The 19,051-nt window shown below is 37.5% G+C and overlaps 1 pseudogene; it reads left to right on the top strand.

Annotated features, from left to right (window-relative positions):
- Positions 1-4,872: 4,872 nt before the first annotated feature.
- The window catches only part of LOC107845352, a 19,727-nt pseudogene continuing 5,548 nt past the window's right edge, over positions 4,873-19,051 (top strand).

Genomic DNA, 19,051 nt, shown 5'->3' with positions numbered 1-19,051 from the left:
AGATTCTGAAACTGAGTGCCACGAAGATACCTTAGAATACGAAGTACAGCTCCCCAGTGCACAGAAGTAGGAGCAGTAACAAACTGGCTAACAACATGAACTGCATGTGCTATATCTGGACGAGTAACCGTAAGATAAACCAAACTACCCACAATAGTCCGATAAAGACTCGGATCTGATAATGGAACACCATCACTAGGAGAGTAACGTGCATTGATTTCAAGGGGAGTATCTACAGTCCTGTTGTCAGAAAGACGCGCCCGTGTAAACAAGTCAGATATATACTTAGTCTGAGAAAGAAGATACCCTTTCTTAGACTGAGCCACCTCAATACCCAGAAAATAACGCAGGAAGCCCAAGTCCTTCATTGCAAATCGATGAGCCAAATCATGCTTCAATAACTCAATACCACTATGATCATCACCAGTAATAATCATATCATCTACATATAAGGACAATAGAATTCGCCCTGCACTTGTACATCTAACAAACAATGCTGAATCATGGTTACTCGGGACAAATCCAAGGGAAGTAATAACAGTGGAGAATTTCTCAAACCAAGCACGAGGGGCTTGTTTGAGACCATATAAAGCTTTTCGAAGCCGACAAACTTCACCTGGCTGGTGGTCAATACCTGGGGGAGGAGTCATATAAACTTCCGCGTGGAGATCACCATTCAAAAAAGCATTCTTGACATCCATCTGAAATATCTTCCACTGTCGAACGGATGCAACAGCAATCATAGTGCGAACAGTCGTCATCTTTGCTACGGGGGAAAAAGTCTCCTCATAATCCATACCATATTGTTGTGAATACCCTTTTGCCACAAGTCTTGCCTTGTATCGCTCAACAGACCCATCAGATTTTGTTTTTATCTTATACACCCATCGACAACCAATCGCATGCTTACCAGGTGGGAGAGTAACCAAATCCCACGTATGTGTATGATGAAGAGCAGCAAGTTCCTCAGCCATAGCATTCTGCCAAAGAGGATCAGACACAGCCTCTCTATACGACTCAGGTTCAGACAAATGATGTATGTTTGCAATAAAGGAAGCAAATGAGGCTGAATATGTAGAATAGTAAAAATCTGGCAGTTTGGTGGACTTACAAGGTCGAGTAGACCTCCTCAGAGGTGGTGGGTCTCCAGTCTCAACAGTCGAAGGAGCAGACTCAGGCACAGGCGAGGCTGAAGCACTATCAGGTGGCACACCAGATGGCATGGATGAATCCGGAACTGGAACCTCTATGTCAATCCCAAAGGGATCAATAAGCCGAATATCTGACTTTGTCACATCATGGGTTTTAGCTGGAATGGAATAAAAAGGAATATGTTCCAAAAAGGTGACATGTCGTGAAACATATAATTTCTGACTTACAGGATCATAGCAACGATATCCTTTTTGTCCAATACCATACCCCAAAAACACACATATAGCTGATTTTGACCCTAACTTATTTCGTTCAACATGAGGACGAAGAACAAAGCAAGTACATCCAAAAACTCGTAATGCAGAATAATTCGGCGGGTGACCATATAGTTTCTCAAACGGAGACATCCCTGAAGTCAATGCAGTAGGAATACGATTAATCACATATACAGCAGTTAGAACTGCTTCTCCCCAAAAAATACTAGGAACCTCTGCAGACAAAAGTAAAGAGCGTGCTGTCTCAACAATATGACGATGTTTTCTTTCTGCCAGACCGTTCTGCTCAGGAGTGTCGGTACAAGATGACTGGTGTATGGTACCATCAGAGGCAAGTAACTGAGTGAAGTCATTCGAGGTATATTCACCCCCTAAGTCACACCTGAAACACTTTATCACAGCCGAATGTTGTGTTTTAACAAGGGCTCTAAAGTTGTTGTAAATGCCAAAGAAATCAGATCTGCGTTTCATAAGATACACCCAGGTATAACGAGTATAGTCATCTATAAACGAAACATAATAGGTCGATCCACCCTTAGTGGATACTGGCGCTGGTCCCCATACATCAGAATGAATAATATCAAAAGGAGCAACAGAATAAGACACACTTTTATTAAACGGTAAGGCAGAAAATTTTGCCAGTTTACAACCACTACAATCTGAAATATCACTAGTGTTCACATGACCCAAAGCACCACTAGAGACCAAAAAACGTAAACGTGAAACTGACACATGTCCTAATCTGGAATGCCAAAGATAAAACTGAGAAGACAAAGGACTCAAACGAAAAGAAGATAAATCTATGCTAGAGGCAGCAACTACAGACACTTTGAGATTCTCCAAGACATAGAGTTCCCCCAACCTACGGCCGGTCCCAATCACCCTCTGAGTGTGTTGGTCCTGTATAACACAAACAGAATCAGAAAAAAACACCCAATTACCAGCCTTACACAACTGACTGACCGAAACAAGATTTAAAGCAAGTTTGGGAATGTAATAAACATCAGAGAGGACAATGTGAGGGGTAGTAACAGAACCAACACCCTCGACTGACATAGGTACAGCACTCGCGGACATAACAGAGATTGGTGAAATGGGTGACAAAGAACCAAACGATGACAAATGAGGGGACATGTGATGAGACGCACCAGAATCCAATATCCACAAGGAGGAAGGAATACCTGAGGTACTAGAAGAAAATGAACCCGAATGAGACATAGATGCTGACATGGCCGTAGGATTAGAAACGAAGAACTGTCTGAACTGTTCGAAAACCTGGGGATCCAACGCAGAAGGTGGCATAGTGCTAACAGACTCAACATCTACAGATGGTGCAGCAGCAGCGAACTGTGGAGGACGAGATGACCACGGAGGAGCACCAGATGGGCGTGACGGATACTTTTGCTGCCCATATTTCTGTTGCTGCCCAGATTGAGGCTGTTTGACCTTGTTAAGTAACAACGGACACTGAGCCTTCCAATGATTTTTCTGTTTGCAGAATGCACACTCATCAAATGCAACTTTAGGAGATTGTCGAGTCTGAGTACGTGGTGGCCTAGACTGATCAGTTGAAGCAGCAAACACGACAGGAGTAGTAGTTACTTTAGACCCTTTATCCACTTGAGACTTGATACGAGTCTCCTCTGTAATCAGTTCATGAACCACAGAATCAACAGTAGGGAGGGGAGATCGATGAAGGATTGTTCCACGTAGGCCCTCAAAGTCAGAACGTAGTGCCATCAAAAACTGAACCAAGCGTTGCTCTTCCCGTCTAGCAATGTACGGCCCAAAACCTTTTAACTCTGCAGATTCAGTAAGTGCCAATTGATCCCACAAATCCGACATGGCAGCATAAAAATCTTGAATACTGAGATCATGCTGTTGAAGAGCACGGATATCATACTCCAACTGGTACTGCTTAGCAAAATTAGACTGAGTGTACAGTCTTTCCAAATGATCCCAGACCTCCTTTGCTGTGTCATACTTAGCCAATTGCATACCAATTGACTGAGTTACAGAATTGTTGATCCAAGTGATAATCTTGGAGTTATTAGTTTCCCATAAGTCCACCAACAAATCAAAATTTTCAGTTTTATCATCGATAGGTCTTGGTTTTACTCCAGTGATATAACCCCACATATTCTTCCCACGAAGAAAATTCTTCATGACATAACTCCAATATGCATAGTTCTTACCATCTAATTGAGTACTAATGGACTGGAGAGAATCATCCTTTCCAGTCATTGTAAACACAGCAACACACAAACAATTCAAAAAACAAAAAGATGCAAAACCCTAGGTTGAACAATTCCGAACGAACAACAATGGCAGCAAGCAAAAGAACGAAAGACGAACAATACCAGACAGCAAACGAAGACAGCAACGAATCAATCCAACCAAAAAAAACCCAACGAAAATAGCAAACGAATACAGCAGCACCTCAAAAAAATTAGCCCCGAACCCCGGACGTAGGTGCCTGCTACAAAATCTTCAACCAACAAATCAAAGGACATGGATCGAACTAGCTTTGATACCATGTTAATAGAACTTTATTGAAGGGAAGAAAGGCTAAGGTTTACAATATAATCTGAAAAGCATAAAACTAACTAAAACAAGAGTAGGCTATATATACATAGCCAATAACCTAAAGGTCCATAAACTAAAGGCCCAATAACATATGGGCTAACAATATGAATTGCCACAAAGATTGGTCACCAACCCCCCTACCTTGTATTAAAAATATAGGCATTCTTTTACAATGTGGAGACATATATGCTATTTTACTGTGCAAACTCGATGAAAATTAGATATAATTATATAAAAATATATAAAAATTGGTATAGAATTTTAAAAAATACCCTTAAAACCAAGAAAATAGCTGAGTGCTTTCATTTTCAGAAACAATAACAACAACATAGTCAGTATATTTCCACAAAGTGGAATATAGGGAGGCTAAATTGTACGTAATCCATACCGCTACCTCAGATGAAGTAGAGAGACTGTTTCTGATAAACCCCCGGCTCAGGATAGATAACAGCATAATCAAACAAACAAATCAAAAATATAAAAGCACATAACAAAAATGGGAGACACAACGCAAGATAATAAAGAAAACAAGTCACCCACATGGTAATACTATAAACAATCTATTTGGAACCAGAAACGTCAACGAAACACCACGAACAAGCAACTACAGGCGTAGATACAGAAAAAAGAACTTGTACCTGCTTTGGTTTTCAGTGAAACCTTAAAATTTTTGAAGTCAATATGTATGTCCAAACCTCCTGATCACCCAGCCACGACCCATAATTAAATCCTAGTTCCGTCACCATCATTTCAGGGATTCAACATTAACTTAGCCAATGAGCATCTCATCGTACATCTCAATATATCCTTAAAAAGGCCACAAAATTGACTAGGATTATTATCACAATATTTGATAAAAAATATGATTGTTAAAGTTCTCTCCAAGGAATGCATCAAACCTTCTATACCAACTCCTCAACACTTGAGGAGCTACAAACTATCCTTCTTGGATCAATTTACTCTATGTTCATACATCCCAATTATTCTCTTTTATAATGGCAACCACGACCACGACGACATTCAGAAGAAATCTCCGTCTGAAACTCGGAGTTATTGCCACCCTCTTGCTGGTAGATTCAAAGATAATGTACACTCCATTGAGTGCAATGATGAGGGAATTCTATAGGTGGAAGCCCAAGCAAACTTTGATCTCTCAACGTTTCTTGAAAATCCTGATATTCCATTCCTTAACAAGTTTCTTCCATGCAAAGGCAATTGCTTAGAGCCAAATTATAATCAACCTCTCCTTGCTATCCAAACTACCACATTCTTATGTGGGGGAATAGCCGTTGGACTTTGCATGCTTCATAAGGTTTTAATTTCCTCTATCTTTATACACACATAAACACACACACAGATAGATAATATATATATAGAGAAACAGATAGATAGATAGATACTACTCTCTGTTGGGTTCGAAATTGATACCAAACTAACAAGGAAGGCACGAAATACACTCTAAATCAGTCTACAAGTCTTAAGGATTCGGGGACCTCTTTGGAGACCAATCTCGTATTCACTACCAACAACAATAATGTAAGAAATAATGATGTATTTGACACCACAACAGCAACCCCAAACAATATTAGCAGCACAATATAAAAAGAACAACATGAACAACAACAATGTAATAGCAACAACCAACGTTTACAAGATTACAAGAGAAACTACGGTTACAAGATTAGAAGAATGTAAATGATAGAGAGTGTGACATACAATACTACAATGACCAAGAACCTAAGTGTGATCAAGCACAAAGACCCTTATTAATGATAGTAGTAACACCTACACTATGCAAAAGACACAAGAGAGGACCTCAATCCTTCAAACACCCCAAGATCCAAGCAAGATAGCAACAAAAGTGATTCCACACCTAAGTTGTTCCTAGTTTCGGCCAAGTCTCAAGTGAGAGAGAACTTATGTGTTTCAATTGTGTATTACAAGATTCAATATGAAAAACTGAGTAAAGAAGCCCTAAAATGTTCCTTATATAGTGTATTACAAATAAAAGGAAAAAAATACCAAAAGGCCCCTTAGAGAATAGGCACCTCTCTAGTGTGACTTAGTGGTTGTTTTGGATGGGTTTTAGCCCTTAATTACACTTCTCTTGCACACACACTTGGACGAATTCAATACACAACCACATAACTCCATCTACATGATTGTACTCGTATCATTCTCTCCATCTTGAGAGGAATTTTCCCACAAATTCAAGCAATCATCACCCACAAGCTCTCCTCTGTGAATCATCTTTTCAATGCTCCTCTCAAGGTTAGGATGTTCAACCAAGGGTTCCATGAAGTCATCAAGCATATTCCTTGGACTTACATGTTCTACAACCTGCACATAAGAAGAATGAATGCTAGGGAAAGTGCTAGCATCTTGGTTAGTAAGCAAGAAAGGGCCTTTGTGGGAAAATCCCATAATCCTAACTCTCGGCATCCCTTCTTCTTCACCTTCCGCACTCGCCGCTTCTTCTTCCACACCCTCACTAAGCATGACTCTCCTTTCCATATACATATTCACTACACACTCTCCGTTAATCGGTCAAATATCTTCTCCACCTTCATCAATTTCCACCTCAACTTATAGCTCTCCTTCTTGAGCTTTTTCATCGCCCTCATTCGGTTCAAGTCCCACCTCCTCACCAAGGTAATATAATTTTTCCTCCCTAAGGATTACATTCCTCTAGTTTGGGCATTCACTAGCCTTATTCCCCCACTCTTGATATTTAAAACATTGAAATCCCTTAAGACAAAAAGTGGAATTTGGTTTACCTTCATTTCTTAGAGGATACCTTTGGGAAGCCTTGGTTTCGGTTTGGACAACCTTGTTCTTGGCTAGGTTGGCATTGGATGAATGGTCTTGATGTTAGTGCCAATCCGAGGAAGGTTGTTAGTGATTCTTGGACTTGAAAACCGAGAGCTCTCTCTCAATTTCCAAGGCCGCTTGGAAGATGCCATCGATGGTGTCAAACTTGTGGAGGGTTATTTCAGAAGCTATGTCCCTATTCATCTCAACGTTGAATCGTATAATGTCAAGGCTCACTTTTTCTCCTTGATGGTCAAGCTTCAACATCAATTGTTGAAATTCATCATAGTATACCATGACACTTTTGTTTCCTTGCCTCAAGTTGTACAACTTGGCAAGAAGCTCATGTTTGTAGCCCTCGGGTAAGTACCTTTGACGCATAAGGGACCTCAATCCAAACTATAGAGGTGGATTCCTGGCAATCAACACATCACCAAACCTCTTCACATACTCCTACCAAGTATTTACGTACCCCTCAAAGTGAGCGATAGCATAACAACTCTTCTTCTCTTCGGTTAGATCATTTACTTGGAATATCTTTGCACAAGATGACTCCAAATCAAGATACACCTCGGGATCACTCTCACCCTTGAAGATCAGAAGACTAACCTTGATGGTATTGATTCTTAGCTCTCGGGTTTGGTGGACACCCCTCACCTCTCGGCCTAAATCTCCATGCCTACCCCTCACCTCTTCTTTCCTCAAGTAAACATCACCATAAGCTCCATAACCCCCATATTGTACCTCCCTACCATATCCCTCTACACGGTTGGGTCGATTTAGATTAAGTGGATTTGGATTTGGTGAAAAGTAAGGCCTTTGGTTTGGTGGAGTTTGGATTGGAATGTGAGGCCTTTGGTTAAGTGGAGGGCTCGGGTTTGGTATTGGTATTTGGGTTCTGAATTCTTTTTGTTGGACTTGGTAAAGTAGAGGGTGGGTTGGTCTATTAAACTCTCGGCTTTGGGGAGCATTTGGTGGTTGTCTCGATGGATTGATCATTTGGTGTAACATTTTGGGGGAGATAGTAGGGGAAATGTTTTGATCATTTCCACTCAAGGACACATGATAGTGTTGGGGAGTAGAGAGACGACTCCTTTGGCTTTCCACTCATTCCAACCTCCCACTCATAGTAGATACATCCCCTTTTAACGATGTTACATCCCCTTTTCACCAAAGATATATCCATTTCTAACTTCCCAAGACTCACTTGCATTCTTTCCAATGTGCGGTTGAGGCCCTCAATAGAAGCCATGAGGATATTGGTATCATTGTTTCCCACGGTTTGGGAGGTCGTTCCCTCCATTGCAATGTACCTAATAAAATACCTAAAAAAACAGCAAGCAAATTAGTTCAAAATCCTCACCACACTCACACACTTCGATTACCTTACTCGTGGCTTCACAAGTGTTGTAAACCGGCTAAGGAATCCGTGAGGAGTCGAGGATTGAGCCTACTCTTGTTCGGATTGGATTTCAGTTTAAAACTCAAACAAATATTGTAGGACATGAGTCAAGAACTAATCAATGAATCAAACGACAAAAGTACACAAATAACACTAACACGAATGAACGGACACAAAAACTAACTTGCAAGCTAGTGGGAGATTACTAGGTTGTCAATTAGTATTCGAACCAACAAACGAAACTAAGAAACAATAAAGTGAAACTAAGAAATCTAAAATTTAAACTCAAAAATATTTTGTGAACAGTAATTTAGTGACATGGCAGTCCACTATTTGCCTCGGTTTTGTCAAAATTTTACTTAACAAATTCAAGTCTTGACCATTTCACAATTTGGACTTGGTGGATTTGGTTAATGGAGGGAATTGTAGTCTTGGAGCTTCGTTTTCAAATTCAAAACAAGGCTTAACCTTCTTTGTACTTTCTCCTTGAAACAAGGTCCTTAAATCAAGGAAAGTAGGTGAAAAGTGGTTGTCAAGTCTTTTGAGTGATGTGATCAAGTCTTTCACCAACAAGTTCTACAACTTGGTCTTTCACCTTATGTTGATCTAATGATTCAATTTTGTTTTAATAAGAGATGAAAGGATGAAGAGCAACAAGAAAATAATAAAAACACCAAGAACAACCAACAATAATTCTCTAAGAATACAACAAGTCTATACGGCCACACATATGTTCACGACACAACTTAAACAAGTTCAAGTTCAAGCTTAGATTTAGACACTTTTTAGTGTTGGTGAGAAAGAAACCAACACTAGAAACACTCTAAACAAAAAAATACCACTAAATCTAGTCACAAATTTTCGGCCAAGACAACAACAACAAAAGTTTCAACTCTCGGCCAAGAACACAATCTCAAGAACGCCAACTTTTTTTTTTTCAACTCTCAAGCCCAAGATTGATCTTGTTAAAATTAAATCAAAGATGTCTCTAATACCAAATGATACCGAACTAACAAGTAAGGCATGAAATACACTCTAAATCAGTCCATAAGTTTTAAGGATTCGGGGACCTCTTTGGAGACCACTCTCGGATTCACTACCAACAATAATAATACAAGAAATAATGGTGTATTTGACACCACCACAACAACCCCAAACTTTATTAGCAACACAATATATAAAGAACAAGATGAATAACAACAATATAATAACAATAACCAGCGTTTAGAAGATTACAAGACAAGCTGCGGTTACAAGATGACAAGAATGTAAATGATAGAGAGTGTGACATACACTACTACAATGACCCATAACCTAAGTGTGTTCAAGCAAAAAGACCCTTAATAATGATAGTAGTAACACCTACACTATGAAAAGGACACAAGAGAAGACCTCAATCCTTTAAGCACCCCAAGATCCAAGCAAGATAACAACAAAAGTGATTCCACACCTAAGTTGTTCCTAGTTTCGGCTAAGTCTCAAGTGAGAGAGAACTTGTGTGTTTCAATTGTGTATTACAAGATTCAATATGCAAAACCGAGTAAAGAAGACCTAAAATGTTCCTTCTATAGTGTATTACAAATAAAAGGCAAAAAGACCAAAAGACCCCTTAGAGAATAGGCACCCCTCTAGTGTGACTTAGTGGCTGTTTTGGATGTGGTTTAGACCTTAATTACACTTCACTTGAACACACTTGGATGAATTCAATACATACTTACATAAGTACATCTACGTGATCACACTTGTATCAGAAATTGAGAGAGAGTCATGCGGAAGCTTAGAGTTTGCAAACCAGGACGGTGATAATTCAGACGACAACTAAAACTATAATAAAAAATATATTATTGATATTATTTGGCCAATTGACCTACACATGAAAACTAATTTTAAAGAAAACATAGACTGTTGGGAGAAAAACTCCCCCTAAACAAGACTCTTTGATGACTACATTGTGGATTCTATTGTGTTATGGTATGAGAAGAGGGATCTTCTATGAGTTCCAAATCCTTTTCTCTTAGAAAGAGGTTAGCCAAATATGGAAAAGTTTTATATTTTCCTTTCTGGAAAATTAAAATATTTATTGTTACTTTTATTTTCCTTACAAGAAAAAGTAAAATCTTAATTTTGGTAAGAAAATCAAGGCACAAACCCTAACAAATCTCCCCTTTTTGGCTTGATTTTCTGTAAAATATTCTTGATCCCCTTTCTTCTTGTGCATGATCTTCATTCTTCACATATTTTTCATATATCACTGTTGTTTGACATGCTTTAAAATTGAGTCTTTTTGGGTTAAAATATATCAGTCCTTTTCGAGTTAAAAATATTGGAGCCCTTTTGCAGGGTTAAAAGTGAGCTTTATTTTCAAATATGTGATAGCAGGATTGTTGAAAATATATATGCTTGGCAATTATTTTCACATGTAGTTTTATTTTGGCAAATTATCTTCATTATAATCAAATTTTTTGCAACTTTGATCTAAATGTGTCCTCAATCTGAACCATTGAACCATTGAACCATAGGCTCTAATACCACTTGTTGGGTTCGAAATCGATAGGGTGTCATGCGGAAGCTTAGAGTTTGCAAACCAGGATGGTGATAATTCAAACAAAAAATAAAACTGTAATAAAAAATATATTATTGATATTATTTGGTCAATTGGCCTACAAATAAAAACTAATTTTAAAGAGAACATAGACTGTTGGGAGAAAATTTCCCCCTAAACAAGACTACTACATTGTGGATTTTATTGTGTTATGGTATGAGAAGAGGGGTCTTCTATGAGTTTCAAAACCTTTGATCTTCAAAAGAGGTTAGCCAAATATGAAAAGTTTTATATTTTCCTTCCAGGAAATGTAAAATATTTATGGTTACTTTTATTTTCCTTACAAGAAAAGTAAAACTCAATTTTGGTAAGAAACTCAGGACAAAAACCCTAACACTCTCACCATTCGGATTTGTAGATATCGTTTGAGTATGCACAAAGTTTAAGAAAGAAAGGTGTAATTACAAAAAAAACTTTGGAGGCATCTTTGCGGCTAAAAATCATTTCATTCAAAGGAAAGAAAAAAATTTAAAGTTAAATTATTTCTAATCATAAAAGGTAACATTCTTTTTTGTACATAAAGGGAGTGGACTAGTTTGTAGGGAATAATTGACAAAGAAGTCACCCTCAAAAACTAATTTGCCAAATACCCACTTAATTTTTTTTTGATTTATTTTTTAGATTTAGGGTGTAAAAAGTGGAAAAAAGTGGAAAAAGTGGGGCCCAGACGTGGGCCAAGGGACCAATTCATCAGTTTTACAACTTCATAAATTTAATATAATATACCTAACACCCTCCACTTATTCTAATATAAAAAAAACCCTCTCTCTATCTCCCCTTCAATTTCCAACTCCCGCTTTTGAAACTGCTTCTCCCAAAAATGCCATTTTCATTTCATCTTCTTCTCCAGCTACTAAGGGGTCGTTTTTTCTATGCAAGGTTAGTTAAAATCAAGTTTCAATCATTTATAGATCCATTTAAATAATTTTTTTGCTAATCGATTCGTAGTGATGTAGGATTTTTTTTTCTTCGAATTTGGTGTTCTGGTTTAGTCGTGGTTTTTTTTAGCAACGAAGTGTTGAATGGTGGGATAATTGTTGTTTGAAGAGTTATTTTGGCATTTTGATTTGAACAGTGACCTATTTCTACCCGTAGACCCGCAGTCTATCCGTAGACCCGTGATCTATGAAATGAGAATGCCCTAGATTGAAATCAATTTTTAGACGTATGAAATTCTTTTAAAACATTATTGCCTAAATAGTAAAAATTGAAATATTAATTGCTAGTTAGTTTGATTAGGTGCACTAGTTTGATTTTTAGTAATTGTTGTGTTTTGATATAACATGTTGGATTTTGGTTTAGTTATTGTGTGTTTGTGTAGTGAACTATTTAATGGTGGGGTGTTGATAGACTTATGGTCTATGAACTGAAAATGGGAGCTTTGTTCTTCAAGTGTAGATTGTGTTGAAAATGGGTAAAAAAACATCATTCCTAAATCCAAAGCCGGTAACGCTGGTAGAAGTAGAAAAAGAAGAGCTGAGGCAGTTGGAAATATCTCAAAAGGAAGAAAATTGAAGAGTCGGTGTTCAAATCAAATTCAGAGTTAAAGGAGATAAGAGACTACGTCAATTCTAGTGAAGATGTTGCCAAGCGGAGTATCAGTGGTGACAGTGAAGAGAGGGAATGAAGTGGGAAAAATAGTGATGATGGGGATAATGATTCCTTATCTGTGCCGTATCTTTCAAGGTGCATTTCTGTGGAGCGGTATGACCTTAGAATGATAATTGACGAGGTCGGATCTTTTCCGAAAAAGATATCGATCAGATCAAGAATGGCTGTGTAATACCCCAAACTTTCTTCCTAGCTAATTTCGTCCCAAGAATGCCTAGTATTAGCTTCTAAAGTAAATGATGATTATTCCATGAGGAATTTTCAAGATTTTCACATTTTTTCATGTGGAAAATTCAATAAGCTTTCCATCGATATAAAATTCGCCCAAATCCAACACCCGAACTAAAAGTTAGAGCCTTTTTAGTGAGACAGTGTATCACCTGAGCCTCCAGTGCATCACGAAGATAACTCAAATGGCAATTGTCAATTTCCAGTATTTCTCCACAATAGTGATGTGTCGCACCAAACTTCCAGGTCGCAGACAAAGTGGCAACGCAATAGCTCTGCATCGCGCCCCCGTGCAATTTTTATTTGTCACTTTCTAGTGAATTGGCACGATAGTGGCGCGTCGCGCCAAGGATGAAAATCAGGAAATTTTCTCAGAAATTAAAGACGTATTCTAGGGTTAAAAGGGTCAATTTTCCTACCCTATATAAGCCTTATAACAGGAGATTTGGCCATAATTTAGCTACTTATACTCAATTACTCTAGAAAACTCTCAAGAACAAGCCCTAGGATTTTCATAGAAGGTTCAATTCCAAGGAATTTCATTGTCAAATTTCAAGAATCTCTTCGTCAATCTTCACGAAATCACAAACTAAGGTATGCGTAGTGTTCATCCACGGATCCCTTTCATTCATGTGGTCTAAGAATCATGTTTTAAATAACCTATTGTGATTTGCTTGTTGTGATTTGATCATGTTCATGTTGATAATTGTTATTTATGTTTCAAGATGGTATCTTGATGACTTTCCATGAACTATGTGAGTTTGTTGATTGAAAATCTATGAGTTTGGGTAGTTTTAGATTCTTAAATTAATGATTTCACCTATGCTATAAAGTGTGCATGTAAGGTGTTTGATAAAATGCCTAGAATGATAGAATCATGTTCCTTATGACTCAATAGTATCTAAATGACAAGTCCATGCTAACCCTTATAATGCAACACAATTTCCATGCTCTTGTTCGGTATTGACTGTTGTGTTATGCAACGTTCATGATATTGAAATCATGCAAGTATGTACATGTTATATGCATTCCCTTCCATGATCAAGACGATGATGACTATGTGAAGCATGAAATCCCTTATTTATGGCATTATGAATTATGAACTCTAGTCCTATGATCAAGAAGTATTATAGATTATTGGTATTGGTCATGTATTCAGGAATGTCATGCCTTGTCAGTTTCCTTCTATCGAGTTCTGGGGGTACTTGCATCCGAAAAATATAGTTGTGTGCCTAGTGACATATCATGTTTTCATGATACTCTCAGTCAAGCCATGTTCCATAGAAGTCAGTCAGTCATGTGACTCAGGAAATCTCAGAAATCTCATGAACTTAGTACTTAATAAGATCAGTAATCTCATGAACTCAGTCAGTTATCAGATATCAATAGTATTGCATCAGTCGAAGAAATTCAGTAAACTCAGTCCATGTACAGTCAGTCAATCATGTTCAGTCTCTTCAGATAGGAGTAAAAATTAGCACCGAGTGAACCCAAGGGTGGGAACACACACTGTCAGATGAGGGTGTGATTCTTAGTAGTCGTCCTTGTGTTCCAGAACTATGTAGCCAGCATAGGTAGAAACATCAACACTGTCAGATAAGGGTTGATGAGGTGGATAAGCACTATCAAATGAGGGCCCCACCATTCTCTTTTGGGGACACTGCAGATGAGGGTACCCACCGTTGTCCTTACCAGTGGTGCGGTATTGACACCCTTCCAATCAGGGCACAGATTGGACCCCAGCTCAGCTGTTCTAGCTTATTTTGGGGCATGTCGGTTAAATAACTATTCCCACAGTTTCAGTATCAGTCTCAGTAAAAGAACTCAGATAGTTCTTTAAATTTTAAGACTGTCAGATACAGTCAACTCAGTCACAGTACGGAACTCAGATAGTTCCATCAGATTTAGGACTGTCAGACACAATCACTCATGTTATCAATTATTTCATTTATCGAAACTTCAGTATCAGTCATGCTAGCTATCAGTAAATTCATGTCATAAGTATATAGATTCAGTTATTATGTTCTCATGATCTCAGTTACTATGTATTCATGTGTGCACTCTCACATTCATATTAGTCAGTCAGTTATTATCATTCATGCATGTAAGCCCCATGTATTCAGCTTAATTCACACGTATACTCAATATATTCTTTTGTACTGACTCATTTGCGCTATGGTATTTTTTTTATGTTACACCATAGGTTCAGAGGCACGACTCCCAGACCAGCAGTAGCAGTAGCATTTCAGGGTTCAGAGTTTTAGCAGTGAGTCCTCATTCTCCGAGGATGTGATCTTACTTTATCATATCAATTCAGTTTTCAGTTGACGGAGTTAGTTAGGGACATGTCCCATCAACTCCTTAGTCCGAAAGTTAGAGGCTTTTAGACGAATATAGTATTTTTCATGTTTTTCAGACTTTAGTATTTTAGTTTTTTTGGTATCGAGATACCACTATATGTCAGACGTTATTGTTATTATTCAGTTATGTACAGTATTGAACCTTACGGCCTCTTAGTGCATGTTTCTGCATTTTCATGTCATACTATACAGTGTACATGTACAGATATCAGTCATGGGTTAGCTTGTGTTCCTTCAGGGTCATGAGCACCGTGTAGCATTTTGGTTCAGATAATCGGGGCGTTACAGGCTACTTATCAAGAATTTCAGCAAGTTCTTATAGACCAAGAATTGAAGAAAAGATTCAAGCGGTCCTATTTTGGACACCTGAGAAACCTGCCGGAACATCTCAAGTTCAATGGGCAGTTGGTCCATTATTTGTTGTTGCAATGCGTCAAGAACGATAAGGTGTGTCATGAGATGTGGTTCTGCATTAACAACAAGCCTGCCTGTTTTGGCTTGAAAGAGTTTTGTTTGATCACGGGGTTGAACTGCTCATCATACCCCAGTGAATAAAAAATAAAGAAGGTGTTAGCAAAGGGGGAAAATTTTTGTTTTAAGGTAACAAAAAACAAAAACATCACGACAGCCAACTTGTTACACCTGATCAGAGGGAATAAGCTGAACGAGGACCAGAAGTACAAGTGTTTTCTACTGTGGTTCTTGCACACCATGTTGCTTACAAAAGATTCGACGAAGGTTGTTGACACAAAACTGATTTGAATGGTCGATTCTTTGAGTTTCTTTGAGAAGTATCCGTGGGGAAAGAGATATTTCAACTAACCATGGACTATCTAAAGAAGAAAAGTAACCTGAAGAAGAAGAAGGCATCCTATGCTCTATTCAGATTTCTCTGGGCATTCATGGTATCTACTATAAACCCTTTAGTGAGTTTATCATAGATTCTCATTTTATTTATACACTGTCATAGAATCTGAGTTATTTTTTTCACTGTTGTACTGCTTACAGATTTGGATCTATGAGGCCTTTCCTCATCTTGGAGAATTTGCTGGAAAATCAATGGATGAGCCCTTTCCTATTCCCCGCATCCTCAGATGGCACACTACAAAAAGTGACAAGATAATCGAAGGCGACCCATTCAAGTATAAAGGAAAAGTTACTGAGGTATGAACTTATTTTCTATTATGCAATAATACTACTATTGTATTGAATATTATGTAATTGTTAATTGATATTTTGTAGAATGTACACCCGTACATTATCCCTCCTGTTCATAAGACGAAGATAGATTACATGATTACGTTTGAGCCATATACGGATGAGGTGAAGAATAACATCCTCGATGGCTTGAAGAAAGAGTTAGAAGGGGTGACTATCCTTACTTCAAATGAGGACAGTGATGATGACAGGAATTTGGGTGGTAACCCCGTTGGAGTACACATTGGTAATGATGATTCTCCGAGCACCTCCAAAGATACAGCGGGAACCTCATCCCCCGGGGATCTTCATAAGCATGTTGCTACACTCGAGGAAGAGGTGTTGGATATTGCTACCTATATCAGAGAGAAAAGAATGGGAAAAAAAAAAAGAAAAGGATGAGCGACAACACAAACGAGGTAACTTCATTTAATAATTGATGTTGTTAATGAATTTTCAGCTTTAAATATTAGTAACACTTAGTAATATAATGATACAGTGCATGTGGACCTTCGTGAATCGAAGAGGAATAAAGAAGGAGAAAAAAAGAGTAAAATGGATGAGTTGGCCTCTGTTGTGGCAGAAGAGGAAAAAGAAGAAGAAAAGAAAGATGGTGAAGAAGAAATGGAAGAAGATAAGAGCCAAGAAGAAGGTGGAAAAGTAGCAGATGCAGAAGCAGAAGAAGCGGTAGCAGATGAACAAGAAGGCGAGAAAAAAGAAAAAGTTGTTAAAGAAGAAGCTGACAAAGATGACAAAGAGGAAGTTGAGAAAAAAGTAGATAGTGAACGAAAAGAAGAAGATGAGGAAGAAATAACTGCTGCAGGTGAAGAAAGAGAAGAAGGTGTGGAAGAAAAGGAAACTGAAGAAGCCCCAACTGCTGCACATGTTGAAAAAAGAAGAAGAAGAAGAAGGTGAGAATGAAGAAACAACTCCAACTGTTGAGAAAAAAAGAGTTGAAGCTGACCAAAAAGATGTGGTCATGGACATTGTTGATGAAATCAAAAGTAACACTTGTGTTGATGAGGAACTTAGGAAAAAAGACATTTGAATCCTAAGCCGTTTAATGTGTTGTTGAATGATGAGTTGTTATAATATGACAATTTTTTTTATTTCACAAATATGAAGGTTGAAGGATCTGGTGGTAGGATATGACAATTATTCTTTTATTTTATGAAACTTTTTATGATTCTATACTGAATCTGTTTCTGTCAAACTGAATTGTGGCATGGAATTTGAATATGCATGGTGTGGTGATAGTTGGTACATTGTATGCTTGATATCATAAAATGCATACTTAATATTTCATATACCATATGCATAGTCTATTATTACCCTGCTGGTCAAATTTAATTTGACGTGTTGTTTAATGGACTATGATTCTTTCAAAAATAGTATTAACATTATAGAAAAATAGAACTATTAATATTTATTCAATATCACTACATCCGTGTTACACTTTTTCAAAGAACAAATACTAGCATTATAGCAGATAACATCATTTTTAGGACATTCTCCCTTTCTTCAGCCAAAATCAATTTTTATTTTAGTTGATCTCTCTCTATTTGGATGTCATGTAGCAATAGTTTAAAGTGATCCTCTGTTCTTCGGCTTATTTGAACAAAGTCATGAGAAAATCTTTATTTTCTTCGCATGGTTGGAGCCTTTGTAGTAGATAAATTTTGCCAAGCCTTAAAAATTTGATGTCTCGAGTTCCGGACTCAACGTTGATGGACTGGTTGGCGATGATAGCTTATCAAGTCATTTAAAAAATGAGCATGCGCCATTATCCTAGGAAAAAATAATAATTACATAACGATTAACTTAAATTTTTAAAAAAACACACACAACTCACCTTAGCAATTGCACAATTATAAAATTTGCGACCTGAATTTGAATCCATGCGTGATGTCCTCAAGACAGCTGCATTCCGACAATGACAAATTAGAGTATTTTTAGAATTGGATGTTTGAGATGCTTGTGACATTGTAGAATTTTTAAAAACAAAACAAAGTGAATGAAATAAAATAATAAGGGATGGACACCTTATATATGAAGTAAAAACGAAGTGTTAATACTGATGGCTTACAAAAGTAGCCGTTTATTACCGTTGGAAAAGTAATTTTTCTTTTTTGAATTGGTGGTGATACTTAATAGACTGTTGTAGATCATGACCTATGTAAGCCATCGATTAGTCTGGTCTACGGTAGACTTACACCTTTAGTAGTGCATCGATTGATATTTTGATTATGCATAGACTACGGTGATCTATGTACACTTTTGTAGACCATCACTTGGATGTAGTTAAAAAATGAATAAATAAATTAAAAATGATTTAAATAGATAATCACATGTTTTGGGGCTAGTGGAAGAAAATAATTAAATTAAAAATAATTTAAATAGATAATCACATGTTTTGGGGCTGGTGGAAGAAAGTAATTTAATTTAAAAAGATTTAAATAGATAATCTTGGAGTGGTGGTGACACTTAATAGACCGTCGTAGATCATGACCTATGTCAACCATCGATTAGTCTAGTCTATCGTAGACTTACACCTTTAGTAGTGCATCGATTGATATCATAATTATGCGTAGACCATAGTGATCTATGTACACTGTTATAGACCATCAATTGGATGTAGTTAAAAAATGAATAAATAAATTAAAAATAAATATAATGTAAATTTTAACACATGTGAAGGAGTGTAAACAAGTCACATAATCATATTAGAGCTTAAACAAATTAGAGGGGCGAATTAAGGAGTGTGTGGATGGGTAGTGGTTGAATGTTCAATATCCTAAGAGTAATATTTGTCAAAGCACAAGTATGT

Source organism: Capsicum annuum, chromosome 1 (assembly GCF_002878395.1).
Source record: "Capsicum annuum cultivar UCD-10X-F1 chromosome 1, UCD10Xv1.1, whole genome shotgun sequence".
Lineage (NCBI taxonomy): Eukaryota > Viridiplantae > Streptophyta > Magnoliopsida > Solanales > Solanaceae > Capsicum > Capsicum annuum.
Note: the sequence above shows the minus strand (reverse complement) of the source record. Positions and strands in the feature narration are given on the sequence as shown.